Below are 15,037 nucleotides of genomic sequence, written 5' to 3'. Positions count from 1 at the left end.
CCCTGATTGGCCCTGCTCTGTGCGTGACAGTGGGTGGCGCCGCAACCTCCCCATCGACCCTGCCTTGAGTGTGACAGGGGGCAGTGCACCAACCCCCCAATCGGCCCTACCCTGAGCATGACTGAGGGTGGCATCGCAACCTCCCAATCCGCCCTGCTCTGTGCATGACAGGGGGCGGCGCCCAAACTCCCCAATCGGCCCGCTCTGAGCCCTACCAGGGGCTCCACCTAGGGATTGGGCGTGCCCTCTGCCACCCGGGAGAAGGCCTAAGCCAGCAGGTCGTTATCTCCCGAGGGGTCCCAGACTGCGAGAGGGCACAGGCCGGGCTGGGGGACCCCCCTCCCCCCCTGAGTGCACAAATTTTTGTGCACTGGGCCTCTAGTATATATATAAAAGGCTAAGTGTCTGTCTGTCTGACTGGTAGCTATGACACACGCTGACCACCAGGGGACAGATGCTCAACGCAGGAGCTGCCTTGATGTGCACTGGCCATTTAAAAATAAATTGCACCACGGACCTGGTGCCCACAAAGCAACACTCAGCTTCCCCAAAGTGGGACACAGTCCTCACCACCACCCCAGAGCAACCCCCCACCAAATCGCAGCCAATGCTGCCAAGACTCCATGGTGCAAGATGCAGCCCACAGCCCAGCCCAGCCTGGAAATGGTGGCTGTGGGTGCCGGGCAATGACATCACATAGCAATGCCTGGCTTCCTCTCCCTAGCAACTAGCCTCCTTGGAATTTCTTCAGCCCAGGAACACGACTTGCTTTATAGCGAAGTGCAAACATTTTACAGTTCAATCAAATGTTTGTGAAGCGTTTTCCCATGCCTCATCTCATTTGATGCTCACAGAGGTCCTGGAGTAGGTAGATAGGAGGCTCGGTAGAATTCTATTTTCTTTTCATTAGATGGAAAACAGAGATTTAGAAAGTTTAGAAACTTGACCCGACTGAAAAGAAGAAATGGTGGACCTTGAAAATTACTTCAGGTTTTCTCACTGTGCAGAATATAGACAGACACTGCTACAGTTAAATATTTTATCCTTTGTTCTCCCTGAGTGATCTATAATAATAATAATCTGCTTTGTGTTGATTTTTACTGCTGTGTTGCTGACAATTACCTGAAAGAGAAGTTGGGGTGCTTCACTGGGCTGGAAAAAGTTTAGCTACTTCAGAAAGCAGGTCTAATTAAGCAAGTTCATCTAGATATATAAAAAGCTAAGTTGACTCATGCATGCACGATACATACAAAGCTCTCACTGGCGCCAATCACACGCGTGTGTTTTGATCTGTCATTGTCGATCGTGAATTTGGTTGACATATCTATTATAGAGAAAGGGCAAATAGCGATATTAAAATATTTCTTCTAATTAATTTCTTTTCAATGTGCACGAATCCATGCACTGGGACACTAGTCTATTTATAAGGTTTAGGAAATGTTTTGGAGGTAGTGGCATTTGGATCGGGTTTTTAATTATGGGTAGAAATGACCTCACCTATTCCTTTTAAAAATATGTGTTTTTTTTAAAATTGATTTCAGAGAGAGGGAAGGAGAGAGAGATAGAAACATCAATGATGAGAGAGAATCATTAATTGGCTGCCTCCTGCACACCCCCTACTGGGGATTGAGCCCACAATCCAGGCATGTGCCCTGACCAGGAATCAGCTGGCGACCTCCCGATTCTTGGGTCAACGCTCAACCACTGAGCCACACCGGCCAGGCTCACCGATTCCTTTTGATTATCAAAGAGCAGTCATCCTTTGTAAAAGTTTCCAGATACCTATAAAGATGTTTTTAGTGTTAGATAATATCCATTCTTCACTAAACCAAATAAGGATTATATGCATTGTTTAGCTTGATTTTCCTGGTCTGGTTAAGACAATTTTTAAGTATAACAATAATGGTTACTCATAGAAATGATTGATTAGGCTAGTGCTTTACCCATGATCCTTGAAACACAAGAGTGGAAATAAAATAAAGAACAAATCCTTTATCTTCTTTGGACCTCAATTTTCCTTGATTTCAAAATTAAGGGGTTAAATAATACAATCTCCTTCAACTTTATTATTATATAGCATTTCCAAAGAAATACAAAATAGGAACTTTTCCTTGGCAAATATGATGATTTATTTTTCCTCATAAATGACACCATAGATTTAAAAAGAGTAGCCATTTTGTTTCAAATTGTATTATAAACTAGGCCTTGGTTACAAAATGGTTGATATGGCTTTCATTTCAAGATGGTGAGAAGCAAGTATATAGGATATCCTCGAAGTAAAGAGATAATACTATACTATGAAAATATGTGATATAAAACTATGAAAATTAATGACTATTTAATAACATTTATAAATTCCCTCCTAACATTTTACTAGGTAGAATGAAAAAAAGTATAGGCTTTGGATTCAGATCTCAGATCTGCAATTTTCTAGCCTATGAAGAGACTGTTCCATGATGTTATTGCTGTCTGCCCCGTAGGTTGGACTACTGCCAAAATGGAGGCTGCTTTCCGTAAACTCCCCTTAGAGATTGTCTAATCATAACTGATGTTCATTCTGACATAAATCAGTACCACTCCCTGGTCTGCTATGTGCTGGTTCCTGGAGCAGGTTGTTGTCCTGACCTGGTAGCATTAATGTACTAATACTCCTGACTATTCCTCCTCCATCCCCATTCCCACCTCCCCACCCTGTATAATTCTTTGATTCCTGCCAAGTAGCATGGGAATCCATTTCATCTTGCAGCTTTCCAAGACATGCCTCCTTTGTAAATTTTGCATAATAAACTGTATTAATAAACTGGAGTGGTGAGCCTCTTTCTTCAGTCTTGCCCTGCTCTCCACTTATGTTTTCTTACCACATACAGTTTGTAGGGTTATTATGAAGATTAAAAGAGACCATATATGAAACATATGTTATTTGTTCCTCATATCCATTCTCTTCTATTATTCTTGATTTTTAGCTTGTATGGTCATGTGACCATGTTCTGGTCATCAGAAAGTAAATGTAATTTCCAAGATGAGCTCTCCTTTTTACCTTTCTCACTTGTCTAGCTGGATGAAATGTTGTGGTGAGTCAACCAGACCCTGTGGTGAGGGCAACACTTTAGGGATGGTTAAACAAAACAGATGGTGGAACAACAAGAATGAAGATGCTTAGGTTCTTTACACTGTGGGGCTGCCAGATCAGCTCTAGGTATCTTCTACTTTGAATTGGAATATGCGAATGAAATAAAATTTCTGTCTAAGCCACTGTGTTTGGGGATCTCTTAAGAGAGGAGCTGAGCTGTTCCCTAATTGGTACAATATTCAAGACTGGTTCAGTGCTGAACACACAGTAGGTAATCCTTGCCTTTTCCCCCTTCTAATTAGAGCTTTTAATTTCTTAAGGCAGACACACATGAAAATGATTAATCATATCAGCAGTCAATTATAAATGTGTAAAAAGGTATGAACATAGCTTAATAGGGTTCTGGGAGGCACATGTAGAAGTATATGTAGGAACTCACCCAATAGTTCACTCAAGATTTGTGCATTTAATTGTATGTAAATTTCACCTCAAAAGAGCAAAAAGAAAAAGAGAACTGTTGGGCTTAACAGAGGATCTAACAATTAGACTGGGCCCTGAATATGAGAAGGATTTCAATAAGTAGAGAATGAGAGGGAAGAACATGCACTCTGAAAGGGCAGAGGTCCTGAGTAGTCTTTACTATAGTGCATTTAGGGAATGGAGGTATTCTACTTATGGAAGTCTAGCAGATGTGCGGATGAGAGGAAGTTCAGACAGGATAATCAGGGCCACCATCTAAGATTGTGCTGCGTTACAAAAACCCTAGGGGCAGCATTCATACTGGAATAGTATCCCCTAGAGATGCAGAGTGCACTAACTGCATAAACTATATGCAGCAGACTCAGTTATGGCCAGATTGTAGTAGACCTTGAAATTTAGACTTTAAGAAATTTAGACTTTAACCTGCTGACATTAAGGAGAAATGAAGGATTTACAAGTAGGAGATGCACATGTTTTACAAAGGTAAACTGAACACCAGCATGGAATATAAAACTGAGGGAGACAAAATCGGAATATACATAGGAAACTTGCTCTATTCTGGGTGGAGGATGAGGGCTTGAATAGAGCAGGGGAAATGGAAGGTGGATGGATTAAAGAGATATTTATTTCAAAGGTAAAATCAACAGGATTAGTTGGCCAATCAGATCTAGACAAGGCGGAAGCATTCAGGTCCCTACAATTCAGAATCAGTTACCTGGGATAGGGCCCTGAAATCTACATTTTGATAAGCACAGTAACCCAGGTGATACTGTTGAAGATGGTTCATCAGCCATAATTTTCAAAATACTAGGCAGACAAGTCGGAGAAAGATAAATATCACATGATCTCACTCATATGTGGGATATAATGATCAACATAATTTGATGAACAAGAATAGATCCAGAGACAAATGGTAGGGGAGGGGGGGTTAGAGAGCAACCAAAGGACTTGTATGAATGCATATTAGCATAACCAGCGGACACAGACACTGGGACGGTGGGGGCTTGCCCGGGGTGGGAATTGCTGGGGAGGGGGGCGGGTCAATTGGGGAAAAAGAAGACATATGTAAAACTTTAGACAATAATAATAATTTAAAAAAATACTAGGCAGACAAGACAGGGCTGATAGCCAGACACAGAGAAACAGGAAGAAAAATTTTGGGGGGAAAGGTATTCAATTTTGGACAAAAGTGCTTGAAGAGACATAATTAACAATAGGCAGGAAAAATGTAGCTACTAAGTGATATAAAAATCTAGAGGAAGAAATAAAGACTAACTATGCCTTCCCTCCTGCTTACATTCTTTAAGTACTGATTTGAATGTCCAGTGTTCTTTGATACAGTTAACCAGACCAAAATCTTTTTTCTATTGCAGAAAAAAAAACTAATTAAAAAAAATATTTGTTTTTATTAATTTCAGAGAGAGGAAGGGAGAGGGAAAGAAAGATGAGAAATATCAATCGGCTGCCACCTGCACATTCTCTACTGGGGATTGAGCCTGAAACCCAGACATGTGCCCTGACCAGGAATTGAACTGGCGACTTCCTGGTGCATGGGTCCACGCTCAACCACTGAGCCACACAAGCTGGGCAAAAACCCCTAAGTTTTTGAAAACAGTGGAGAGAGAAAGAAGCAATATGCATTATTGTACCACTTTATGTCATAAGATGTATACTTTTTTCTCCCAAGTATAAACCAAAAGAGAATAGACCCACTTATTATCTATATAATGTCAGAAGGAAAACTAGGTAATGCATAAAATAGAAAGGCATTTTAGTAGAAGTCTGTTGTCTTATGTAAAGAGACTATTAGCCAAATAGGTAGAAGTGTTAGCTAATGCTTTGTTCTGTTAATCCTTACATACTATTAAATAACACACAAAGCAACTCTTGTAGCATGTCTGAGTGTGTGATTTTTCTTAAGTCTTTATTTTCCACTCTACCAAGTTCATGACAATAAAATAGTATTACTAAAGATCTTTAACAAGAGTAGGACAACATTGTACCTATGCTCTGGTCTTAACCAAAAAAGTTTGGGGGAAAAAACAAACCTTCAAGTTATCTGAAAAAGGTCTCCCAAATAGAAGACAATAACGTAAGAGATGTCACAGGATGCACCAGATTCATAAAGAAAAAGAGGCAATTAATCTCATGAATCAACAGATTAGGGGCCTCTCCAGCATCTCTTGAGATATTTACTATAAAAAAACAAAACCATTATAAAAGGAGAGAACTGTTCTTTAAAAAGAGTTAAATTTCAGGAGACAGACAGAGGACCTTTTCACAAAAGGCCCGTTTTCTCTTAAATTACAGTTTAAATTGCTGAGCAGTCATTTAGCCTTGAGAATATTACCAATGATAAATGGGAACAGGCAAAAGCCCACATAATTATAAAGCTGTACTCTGTGCTCTTATCCACTGGCACAGGACTCTACAGCTCTTCATATTCCAGCTTTTAATTTCCCCGGGGACACCTACAGACTGTTGGGCAAATGCTTGCAAGTCACAACTTGTTTTATTAGACGTAATTGTGAGAACTCCAGTAAGAAAATAATAAGATTACAGAGATCTCCAGATCTACATTTTCAGTCATTCCCAAGATGTTTAGGGTGTGACTTTAAATGTATTAATATGATAAAAGTTTAAAACCAGACATACTATTTTTACACCATGCAACACACTCCAACTGCTGAATACTCCTGAGATAGGAACCAAACATCTTTTCATGGACTGACAAACCAACCTTTCAAACCTGTATTTGTGCCCAAATCACCCAAGTTTCCACTCTTTTCAGGGCCACACCAATTTTTTCTCAAATATGAATATTCAGACCTAGTAAATCCTAACACTGTTGTAGGGAAGTTTAATAAGATTTTTTGGTTTGCTATTTCACTTCCTTTTGTATCTGGAAAAAATAAAAAAAGATACTATAAAATAAAGATTCCAAACAATTTTTAGATGAGACCACATATTGTGTAATAATTTCTCTATTAAGGTAATTTATAGATTACAATCAAATTTTAAAAGCCTCGTCAACCAAAGATAAAGTCAGAGTTGGCATAGAGAATACATGTCGAGTCTGGACATGCTTATTGATAGGTAAGAATGATCAAGCCATTTAACCTTTCTGTGGACCTCAGTTCCCTCATACGCCCCAGTTTAGTAGGTAGGGGTAGAGCATGCTGCAGGATATAGGTTTCCAACCTGTCAATACATTAGAATCATCAAGGGTAGTTAAAACACACACACACACACACACACCACCACCACCACCACCACCACCACCACCACCACCAATGATCAGCAAACAGTGTCCAAGACTTCTTGGATCATATTTGGTGGTAGTGGTTGGGGGGGAAGCAGAAGTGACAGATTTAGAATCACTGCCATAGGAGTGTCTAGTTATAACTGGGAAATCACTGTACTCCATAAAACACTACACAAATATGCACCAAGGTAGGGAAACAGGCTTTCATAGTGTCCTTTTGTTTCACAGTAATCTGCGTTTTTAATTGTTCCAGAAGAAGTATATAGAATGTGAAAACAAAAATAGCAGTTGCTAAGGTAGATGATTTTTTGAAGGTATTTTGATATGTTGGCAGATGGCCCAGAACAATAGCACTCCAATAATATTGTTTCCATAAAATTTCCACAACTCATCAGTCTATAAAAGGGTTTCATCTATGAATGGAAGAGATTTACCATTAATGACATTTGCACTGAAGTTCATGTATTTGAGTGTGACCACAGCTCTTCTCCTACAAAGCAGCAGTGACCCTTTTAACATGATGCTCCCCCTACCAATACTCTAATCATCTCAATTCTATTTAAATTCTCAAACTATCTACCGATAGTTGAGATAGGACATAGATCCCAATGGCATGTCTTCAATCCCGAAGAAGCACATAGCCATGGAACAGAAGGACATCTTAGTCTTGTTTGAATGTCAAGCATCCCAACAATGAAGGAGGCAGTTCTCTATTTTCTCATGGGAAACATTAGGGTCAGAGGTAGGGATCCATACCTATTGAAGTAATATTACTTGCTAGATGTTTTACATAAAATACCTTATTTTAATCTTCCATCTGCAGGAGCATATATTTTCTAGATAAGGAAACAAGTCGTCAAAAGTTAAAATATATTGACTAAGGTCACAGAATTAGAAAATGGAAGACCTAGAAAAATCCAGGTCTCTGTGACGTAAAAATCTAATCTCTAGTTCTTCTCACCCTAATTTAGTTTTTATTTTGTAATTAAAGCTATACATATCTATATTTTAATCAGTCAAATAGTTTCACAGGGCTTACGAAAAACAGCAGTCCCTTGCTCTCCTCTCCCCATTCCTGCTTCACCTCGGCAACAGTTTTCAGCTCTTTTGGTTTATTGTTTCTGGTATTTCTTTCTGTACTCTAACATACTACATTGGCACTATTAATTTTTCAGTTTTATCCATCTTCCCACTATGCAAAATAAGGATTAAGGTCTCTTTATAAAACCCCCTCTCTGCTTAATGTCCTCCCTGTTCTCCTATTTTTTGGTTAGAGTAGCATTCAGTTTTTACTTTCTTAGGACTATGTAATGCTATTGATTGCTGGATGATATAACAGAGTGGTGGGCAAAAGAATATTTACAGTTGTGAATACTCAAAACACAGAGTTCATTCTTGTATTATTATTTACTTACTATTATACTATTTATTTGTATTACAACTATAAATCTACTTTTGCCCACCCCATATACTATGGCTTTTTCCTTTTCTAAAAAACCTTTTCCCTGAAAAAACTTCTTGTTTGCTTTATTTCTTTTCCTTTTTTGTTTTAATCCTCACCCGAGGATATATTTTTTTCCATTGATTTTTAGAGAGTGGAAGGAAAGGAGAGAGAGAGAAACATCAACGTGAGACATGATTGGTTGCCTCCTGCATGTGCCCTGACCAGGCAGTGATCAAGCCAGCAACCGATGTACATGCCCTTGACCAGAATCGAACCCTTGACCCTTCAACTTGAGGGCTGACACTCTATCCACTGAGCCAAACTGGTTAGGGCAGTTTATTATTATCACTAATACAACTCCCAATCCACTCGAACATTTGTTATTTTATCAATTTCATCTTTTTAGAAGAAGCTCTCCTTGGGCTTTCTGACTTGCTCCAATCTGGACTTGTTGCCCTTTATGCCTAAAGGAGACCTTCTTTCACCTTGAACTTGGGAATTCCCTTTGGGATCTACGTCCTATCTCAACTATCTTTCTCTAGTTGAATCCCTCATTTTCAGTATCCCAAATCTTTATCCTTCTTGTTTACTTGTCCATTTGGTGAAGTTAACCCTGCAGTAGCTACTTTTGAGAAAGTGTTTGGGAAGTACATTTTTTGAGACCTTGCATAACTGAAAATAGCTTTACTCCAGCCTCAGATTTAACTGATAGTTTCCAGGTTAAGAGTTCTAGGTTAGAAGTAATTATTCCTTAGAATTTGGAAAGCCTTGCTATGCTCTCTTCTAACTTACATTTGTTTTTGTTGAAATCCAGAGACATTTTGATTCCTGATTTTGTACTTAACCTATCTGGAAGTTCATCCTTCAGTTTGTGAGATTTTCTGGAATTATTTTTTGGGCAATTTCATTTTTTCTGTGTCCCTTTCTGGGACTCCAACTATACGGATGTTGAAACTTCTAAAGTGGTACTCTAATTCCTCCGAGCCTCCTTTTCAATTTTAAATGAACTTCTTTTCTCCTTTTCCTATTTTATAGATAAAATATCTTAAGCCTATTGTCTATGGCAATCAGTATTATGCTGCCAAGTGATAGGTAACCAATCCTGAATAAATAAAGTAATAATCAAGGTAAGTAATGGTTCTTATGGAGCTCCACTGAGACTAGGACTGTGTGAGCCAAACAATGTTCCACCACCAATTGCCCAGTTTAACCAGAGCAGCTCAATTCTGATTATTTACACACACATGTACATATGCATTTCAAGATTGAAAAGAAACACAGGCTTAAAGGTAGATTCCTACCACCTTCACCCCAGAATGATTTATAATTCTTTAATAAGATCTACTTTTTGTGGGGTGATAGCGTGAGTGATTTGGGAGGTAGGAAAGACTGCTCTGCTGGGTTTCCCCCACTGCTAACACTATTCTAAGTGTTCTGCCAGTGTTCACACTTGTGAGAGGCCAGTTTAAATCTAAAGCAGTTTCAGGATGGAGGATAGAAATTACCTGAAGTAGCTGCTTCCTCTTCCACTGTGCCCTAGAAAAGTCACCTGCTTTTCCCAACCCCTTGGGGTATGAATAATAAGAGTTTGAATTCTATAAGAAAAGTTGACCCCTTAGCAAAAAAAGAGGTGAATAACTGAGAGATACATCCTATCTTTTCTGTATCTGAGTTCTGTTAGCCTTCTCACCCACAAAAAACAACAGAGGCAAATAGAAAATAAGTCAATAATGTAGTACACAAGCATAAATAAAAGGATACCCTCTGTCTTAGATAGTTAAGGTAACTCTTTAAAGAAGTATGTGTGTTTTCCTTATTTGAAGAAAGGAAATGGATGAAAACTGTCACTCGTAACATTTACTTAAGATCGTTCCCCCCTTTAAGAGAGCTCCATGGCAAAAGCAGCCAATTCCCCAAATGACAGCTTGCATTTCTAGTCTCACCTTTCTGGTTGTAAACTTTGGTTATAGATATACTCATAGCACACTGCACTATACTGTTTCTGTGTCCCACTCAGACAGCTGAAATAATGGGAACTTACAGAGCCAGCATCGTCAGAATCTGGATTTTGTATTTTTTCCATAAGCTGGTTGGCTAAATGCATAAGGATAAACAAGGTAAGACAACTTCATTGATCAAACTGAAAGCTCCCCAGACCAGGTTCTCCATTTGGCTGGATGTTAGAACTTGGTGAAACTTTTTGTGCTATCTTCTGAGAATTAAAAGAAGACTTCACAGAGACCACACCCATGAGTTTCAGCTTTGCCTCACTCCCTTTTCTTCTCCAGTTGTATAAAATTTCTTTCAGACAATTTATCAAATGTGATGGGTTGAAGTACACAACTAAACAATATCACACCAAAAGGGAAACTAGCATGTGTTGTACCCCTTCGAGGTGAACATAAACATGGTACTACTCAGTTAGCTTGCTCAGTTTTGTAAGGGGTATCCTCTCCTCTGAGTAGGTGCCATGTTAGAATCTGGAGATGGGGTGGGGTATGCAGTTTAAAAGTGGCTATTGAATATTAAAATGCTGTTTTTATAAATCACATAAAGTAGGGCTCCTTAGAATATTCTTGAATGGAGAAATTATAAGAGAAAGCTTATATTCTGTATGAGGAGGCATAAGAGGTCTGTGTTGGAAGCAAGGGCACATATTACAATCTCCTAATATTTGTGAGATTTCAATGTTTATAAAAAAGGAAATATGGACTCAGAAAGGTTGAGAAACATCAATATCAAAGAAAAGGCATTTCTAGTTTAGGGGTAGCATATATATGATGTTATGAAATGCCACATAATACATGGCTAGGAATAGTAAAACCATTTAAATATCCCACAATAACAGTTGATTTTCTTCAAGTAATTTTAAATAATATATTACCTTGAAATGATCTGAGTTCCTGATTTCTGTCTTTTTTAGCAGGTCTCTCTTCATAGCAAAATTCCCTGTTTGTTCTGCCACTCATGGGAACAATTCTCCATACCTCATTCCAGACAATATCCTCCTCTTTCCCCATGACTGAAAACCATTGCAGCAAGCATAGGCCATAGCAGAGGAAAAGTTTCACATCAATTGGCTATCTATTTTCACCTACCATTTACTTTTGCATAATGGGTATGGTTTAAAAAAACATGCAGTTTTTGCTATGAAGCATGCCCTCAAATCATGTCAATAGTTATTTTTTCTAGATTAATAGATGATCAATTAAAATACTCAAATATCCAACCACTTACATAATGCCTGCATCCCTCTGTAAATAACACGTATGAGTCTCCTGAAGTATACATGTTCACATTGCTAAATTATATTACCTGCCTAAGCTCATATCCTTGAAAGTAATCAAAGTGTTTAAAATAAGTTAATAACTCTACCAAAGATTACATAATATACTATTAGCCACATATTAACAGTCAACTATTAGTTGAGTGAAAAGGTAGTCTTTGGTTAGATAGTTTGTATTCCTTAGAAGCCAGCCCTGTTCTATGTGTGCACACACCACACACATACCTGGACTGTGAGACTGATTTCCACTTTATATTTAAGTAAGTACAAGCATGCTTAGCCTGTGTATTTTCTCACTCACTCATTTTGAAACCACCCTATGGGATTTGCCTACAGTAGAATGTCAGCTTGGTTATTACCTGTAAAGGAAGAAATTTCCCAGCAAAAATAGGAAGCTAATGACAACAAACTGAAACTGATGCTCTTTCAATTGAGTTTCACTCTTGGTTTCTTTCAGGGCATATAATACCTTACCCATGTAGAAGCAACACCTTTTCTTTTATACTGTAACTGGAATAGAGGTGAGAAAGAGAATTTTATTATCAGCCTCAGTCTACCTACAGCATTTTCCCTGACCATAAAAAGAGGGGCCGGGGGAAGGAGAGGGATAAAAACAACCAGGATCAGTACAGCAGTTCTTTGTTCTCAACATTATTGGTGTTTCAGAACCTTTTATTTATTTTGAGAAGTTTTTGTTTTGTTGTAAAGTTCTGGATCTGTTTGCGAAATATTGTTGCTGTTTTAAGAACAACGTACTTTCAAACCAACATGGTTTCATGAGTGAATTCTTTCAGACTTTCAAAGGACAGAGAGCTCTTATGCTATCTACATTACTTTAGAGCAGAGAAAGAAGAAACTCTTCACAGTTCTTTTCAGGAAACGAGCATAACCCTGATATCGCTTTGGCAAAGATAACACAGAAAAAGAAGACTACAGATAAAACTCAATTATTGATTTTAAATAAAACTGCTACCAAAAGGAACCTATATGCTTAAATATTACACAATAACCAGGTGTAAGCTTGGATCACAAACTGAAAATCTACTAAAATAATTTACCATCCTAAAATAAGTCAAAGAAGAAAAACACATGATAGGCCATGACAGATGCCAAAAAGCCACAGGATAGAATTCAACTTCCAGTCCTGATGAATATATCTAGTTAAGTAGTAAGGAAAAGACAGCATCTTAAGAAGAAATAGACAAAATGAGCAATCAACATCTTTTACTTAAAAGTCCTCTCAAAGTGTTAGCCAATGCACAGACAAAATAGACTTTGCACACAATCCGTAATCTAATCTCTGCAAAAATTCTACTAAGCTAGAAACAGTAAAGACACTTTCTTGGTAAAGAGAATTGATTGGAAATTAAATAATAGCGAAACAGGATTATTTTAATGAAATATGAGCAGTTTATATTTTATTGAAAGAGTGCAATATTCTAGAAAATTTTGAAAAAGAGGGACTTGCTTTATGAATTACTTAAAGAAAAGGCCATTATCAAAGAGATTAGTATTTGTATGGGAAGAGACAAATAGAACAATGCAACAGAAGAATAAGAAGAAGAAAAAAAGAGCCATGTACACATTTTTACTATTTGAAGGTAGTATTATTCCTAGTCAGTTGGGGGAAAGAATTGATTTCAGGAAAAATGGCTAAATATCTATCTCGAACAATGTACAAAAATAACTCAGATGTTTTAATAAGTAAAGCATAAAAATTATTAAAAAATTAAGACAATATAGAAACATATTTTAATAATTTTTAAGTGGGGATCACCTTAAGCAATATAAAACCTAGGCATTTTAAACCAAAAGACTGATAGTTCTTGAAAATATATTTCACAAAGGATTAATATTTCTGGATCTTAATAAAATATAATTGTGAAGAATAAAGGGCAATGTACGGACAGGCTGTTTTAAGAGATAGTCAACTGGATTGTGGTACACCCAGACAGAAGAATACCATGCTGCCGTTAAGATAAGGTAGTGTTGCCATAACCGGTTTGGCTCAGTGGGTAGAGCGTCAGCCTGGGGACTCAAGGGTCCCAGGTTCGATTCCGGTCAAGGGCTTGTACCTTGGTTGCGGGCACATCCCCAGAAAAGGGTGTGCAGGAGGCAGCTGATAGATGTTTCTCTCTCATCGATGTTTCTAACTCTCTATCCCTCTTCCTTCCTCTCTGTAAAAAGTCAATAAAATATATTTTTTAAAAAAGATAAGGTAGTGTTGCATAAAGCATGACTTCCACTACGTATTTTTTTTAATCTGAGAAAGCAGATAACAGAATAGTATGCATATAAAATCTCCTTTTCATAAGAAAGTGAAATAACACGTTTATGTACCTATAAGAGCGAGATGTCAAAGGCCTTGGTGTACATGGTTGGGGGTAGGGCTGCGAAAGCGTTTCCTTTTCTGCTTTGTACATGGTTGTATCATGTTAGGGTTTCCTCCCGTCCCAAAAGATCAGGGACAAAATAATTTTCCGACAGAACATAGTGCATGCTTGTCTGCTACCTCTCGCTTGAAATGTATATTCCAATCGTGGCAGGGGAAAAAAGATCATTTTATTTTCCTTCGTTTTCAGGTCACTTCACTTCCTTCCTTACCATTTCTCCCTTATGAGAACTTTGTCAAAAGCACCTGAGATAAGTGACACTGGACATAGCAAGGCTGCCCTATGTTTGCTTGTTACAACGTAACAAGAGAGACAACTCCTCTTTCGCTCGAGCATCTTCCCCGCCTTCTTCGCCTCTTGACCAGCGCGGCTCTCCACGGCGGTCACTCACTCAGTGACTCCACCCAGCGACCAGGTTCCCTGCACCGGCGGCGGGTGAGCCTCTGCTCTTCCCGCCTCGGCCACCCCTTCTCCCCGGGACGCTCGGGGAAGTTACCCAACTTCTCACCGACAAGACTATGAGGACACCCCGCGGGGAAGCCGAGAACAGAATTGCGCAACAACTGGGGAAAAAGTTTTCGAAAGCGTGACCGTGACAGTGCTAGCTTCTGGCAGGCAGCTCCTGTGCCCCCTAAGCCCTGCCTCCCCGGTTTCCCAGCGAAGACGACGGCGTCCGACAGAGTCCCTCCCCGCTACGTCGCGGCGGGGACGTCCTGGGCCCGGAAAGCCCCTCCCGGTCCAGCCCGGAGCGCAGACCCGGTGGCTCCTCTCGCACCAAGTCCCTCCCCGTCCAGAGACCTGGATGTCTCCTCAGCTCCCCGGTTCCTCTCCCTGCGGCAACACGCTGCCAGCGGATGCCTCTCACTCACACACACACACAAGTTGTCCGTCGCCGTGCTCGACGGGGTCGGACACACCTACTCGTTCACGAGGTTTCTTACTCACAGTTCAGGGGTTCCGAGTGGGTCTTCCACGCTCCGGGTCGGCGGCGCCCAGCCAAGTGACTCCAACCGGAAGTTGCTTGCCGTTCCAGTTCAGAGGGCAGCGCCTGCGCGCGGAGCCATTAACTCCTCACCCTGCACCCCCCCAACCCCCCGGG

The 15,037-nt window shown here is 39.5% G+C and overlaps 1 protein-coding gene across 3 annotated transcripts in view; it reads right to left on the bottom strand.

Moving 5' to 3' along the window:
- The window catches only part of TANK (TRAF family member-associated NFKB activator), a 95,437-nt gene that overhangs the window by 64,587 nt on the left and 15,813 nt on the right, over positions 1–15,037 (bottom strand). The window contains exon 1 of one of the 3 annotated variants that reach the window (XM_014534118.1): positions 14,884–15,019. The exons of 1 other annotated variant lie outside the window; for it this stretch is intronic. The gene's annotated coding sequence lies outside the window, so the exon portion shown is untranslated. Of the gene's footprint in view, positions 1–6,320; positions 6,475–14,883; positions 15,020–15,037 lie in introns of those variants that run through there. One more of the 3 variants, XM_014534120.1, reaches the window with a different exon arrangement.

Source organism: Myotis brandtii, unplaced genomic scaffold (genome assembly GCF_000412655.1).
Source record: "Myotis brandtii unplaced genomic scaffold, ASM41265v1 scaffold125, whole genome shotgun sequence".
Classification (NCBI taxonomy): Eukaryota; Metazoa; Chordata; class Mammalia; order Chiroptera; family Vespertilionidae; genus Myotis; species Myotis brandtii.
The sequence above is the reverse complement of the archived record's forward strand: the minus strand, read 5'-3'. Positions and strand labels throughout refer to the sequence as shown.